This window comes from Myotis davidii, unplaced genomic scaffold (assembly GCF_000327345.1).
Source record: "Myotis davidii unplaced genomic scaffold, ASM32734v1 scaffold1001, whole genome shotgun sequence".
Taxonomy (NCBI): domain Eukaryota; kingdom Metazoa; phylum Chordata; class Mammalia; order Chiroptera; family Vespertilionidae; genus Myotis; species Myotis davidii.
In genome coordinates this window covers 563,805-567,556 of record NW_006291402.1, presented here as the reverse complement: position 1 = coordinate 567,556, position 3,752 = coordinate 563,805, and positions in this window count along the sequence as shown.

Genomic DNA, 3,752 nt, shown 5'->3' with positions numbered 1-3,752 from the left:
TATGTTGATATTTACTGCTGTGTTGCTGACAATTACCTGAAAGAGAAGTTGGGGTGCTTCACTGGACTGGAAAAGTTTAGCTAAATCAGAAAGCAGGTGTAATTAAGCAACTTTATCTATATAAATAAAGCTCTCGCTAGCACCAATCACCTGCATGTGTTTCCATCTCTCATTGTCGATGGTGGTTTGGTTAACACTTCTATTATAGAGAAAGGGCGAATAGCGATATTATAATATTTCTTCTAATTAATTTCCTTACAATGTGCATGAATTCATGCACTGGGCCTCTAGTATGTACATAAATCCCACTTAATAAATCTACCTAAACTTTATTATCATTACCATGATTGCATCATTCCTTTGCCTGAATCCTTCCAGTAATCTATCATTATGTATGTTCTTAAATGCACTCCCTTTTCATGGTCTACAGCAGTGGTTCTCAACCTGTGGGTCGCGACCCCTTTGTGGGTCAAACGACCCTTTCACAGGGGTCGCCTAAATATATCCTGCATATCGGATATTTACATTACGATTCATAACAGTAGCAAAATTACAGTTATGAAGTAGCAACGAACATAATTTTATGGTTGGGGGTCACCACAACATGAGGAACTGTATTAAAGGGTTGCAGCATTAGGAAGGTTGAGAACCACTGCTCTATAGTATCTGTCCTCTACGTGCAATCCCATTTCCTCAAAGTACCACAATGCTGCCTTCTCTTCATCTCGTCTCCACACTCCAGTTCCTCCCCTTCTTGTGTTTGTCCATTCCTCACTCTGAAATGCTCTCTCCCGAGATCTCCCCCAGGTGGCTTCTTCTCATCATTAAAGGTCCAACATGGAAGCCACTAGCCACATGTAGCTACTTAAATGTAAATTAATTAAAATTAAATAAAACCAAAGATTCAGTTTCTTAGTGACAGTAGCCACACTTAAAGTGCTCAGTGGCTACAAAGGGCTAATGGCTACTGTCAGCGTGCAAATACAGAGTATTCCAGAATCTTCAGCAGTAATGCTGGTCTGGACCACAGCTATGATTTGTATGACATCTACATACCACTTATTCATCTCTCAGAAAGACTTTCCCTGATCTTTCTATTAAAAATAATGCCTGCCCCAAGGCACTCCACCCCATTGTTTTGCTTTCCCTTCTTTGTCCCACTCTGTGGCATTGGTGAAGATCTGGAACTATATCATGGACTGACTGGTTCACATGATTTCTGACTCCTCTCTACCTGGAATTAAGCTCTACAATGACAGGACTTTGTCTTACTCACTAGGTTTTATATCTATCAAGACTAGAGCATGGTGCAGAATAGGCACTTAATAAGTGAACAATGAATAAATGAATGGCCCCCTGGATATGCACATCCACATTTATACACACTCATTCCTTATACCCCAAGAGGCCAGAAGCGGACAAAGGAGGTGAAGTAGGGCCTACACTGGTGGTAGCTGGGCCTCCACCTCTACGTCCAGGTGGTGAGAAGGTAGGAAAGGTTGAGGCTGAACTGCTGAAGGTGCTGAGGCTTATTTCTGCCCTGGCCAGGGAAGCAGGGCAAGTAGAAGCAGTTAGAGGTGGCGAGAGCTCCACCATGAAGTGCATGTGTGATATCGGATCATGCATCTCCAGCCTCTGGAAAAGCAAAGGAGAGGAAGAGGTGGGGCTGGAGGTTGATCTGAAGGTCAGTTCTAGAGTTCATGGTGGAGGTCATGTCACAGGTCGGGGATAAACTTCAAGATTAAGAATAGGAACTCAGTTGGTTGGGTATCTTTTCATGCACCAAAAGATTGAGAGCTAGATCTCTGGAAGGAGACACACAGGAGGCAGCTGATGGATTTTTTGCTTTCACATTGATGTTTCTCTCTCTCTCTCTCTCTCTCTCTCTCTCTCTCTCTCTTCCTTCTTCTCTCTCTAAAAAGACTATATATATATATTTTTTTTCTTTTACAAAGGACAAGGACTGTATTTCAGAGTAGGGTTCAGCCTGTTCTCTCAAAGTCAACCCCCTCTCTGGAGAAGAAAGAAGTAGAATTTGCTGGTTTGTTTGTGGTTGTGTGCTTGCTGCCTTATCTCCAACAATTTCTCCATCTGCCAACTCTGCTGCAAATGGATTGACACCCTGGAGTCACCACAGCAGTGACCACAATTCTGGGGCCCATTAGAATTCCTTAGGACCTATAATGGGACATTCTGATTCAACTGGTCTGTGATGGTGTCTGGTCATTGGCACTTCCTAAAAGCTCCCCAAGGGATTCAAATGTGCAGCCAGGATTTAGAAACTCATTGCTGAACCAAATTCTTTAAGAGATAAGAGCACGTCTTTCCATCTCCATGAATCTGGAGGACAGGGAAAAGCTGGAAACTAGACTGATGTTATTCCATGATAAGTAGATTGATAGACAGATGGACAGCTGTGATGGTTAATTTTATATGTTCGCTTACCATATAGCTGATAAAACAGTACTTCTAGGTGAATCTGTGAGGGTGTTTCTGGAAGAGATGAGTATTTTGAGTCTGTAGACTGAGTAAAGAAGATCCCCTCACCAGTGTGGGTGGGTATCACACAATCCATTGAGGGCCTGAATATAACAAAACATTTGAGGAAGGGTGAATTTGCTCTCTGCTTAAGTTTGGACATCATCTTCTCCTGCCTTTGATCACTGGAACTTGGGCCATCTAGTGACCAAGAGCAGTGATTTACACTATAAGCAACCCTAGTTATCAGGAATTTGGACTTGAATTGAAACACACAACATTGAATCCCCAGGCTCTTAGTTCTTTAGACTTGGACTGAAATATACGACCAGCTTTCCTGAGTCTCCAGCTTGCACATGGCAGATCATAGGACTTCTTGGTTTTCACAAGCCCATAATCTAGTTCTTATAGTCAACTAATCATACTCTCTCACTGTTTATAACAGCTAAATATATATATGGGGGGGCCTCAGCCCAACCTGCACCCTCTCCAATCCAGGTCTCCTTGGGGGCTGTCTGACTGCTGGTTTAGACCTGATCCTGGGGATTGAGCCTAAACTGGCAGTCGGTCATCCCTCTTACAATCCTGGAATGCTGGCTTCATCTCTCTCTCTCTCTCTCTCTCTCTCTCACTCCTAACTGTCCCCCCACCAGTCTGGTTGCCCCCAACTGCCCCCCTGCCAGCCTAGTCGCCCCTCACTGCCCCCCTGCCAGCCTAATTGCCCCCAACTGCCCTCCATGCCAACCTGGTGTCCTCTTACTGCCCCTCCTGCTGGCCTGGTGGCCCCCAACTGCTCCCCCACTGGCCTGGTTGCCCTCTCACAGCCCTCCCTGCCAGCCTGGTTGTCCCACACAGCCTGCTGTTCAGTCATTTGATCATTCCTCACTAAATCCCTGCCGGCTTGGTCGCCCCCACAAAGCCTGCTTGTTCAGTCTTTTGGCCATCCCTCACTAACCCCCATGCTGGCCTGGTTGCCCTGGTTGCTCCACACAGGCTGCTTGTTCAGTCATCCCTCACTAACCCCCCTGCTGACCTGGTTGCCCCATGCAGCCTCCTTGTTCAGTCATTTGGTCAACCCTCACTAACCCCCCTGCCAGCCTGGTCATAGCCAGCCATCTTTGTGAGGGTGTGGTGGTCAATTTGCATATTTCCTCTTTATTATATAGGAGATATATATATATCCTATTTCTCTGGAGAACCCTGACTGATACAGATAGATGAACAGATGAACAGATGAGTGAGTGAAAAAGCACTATAATAGCACATCATGATAA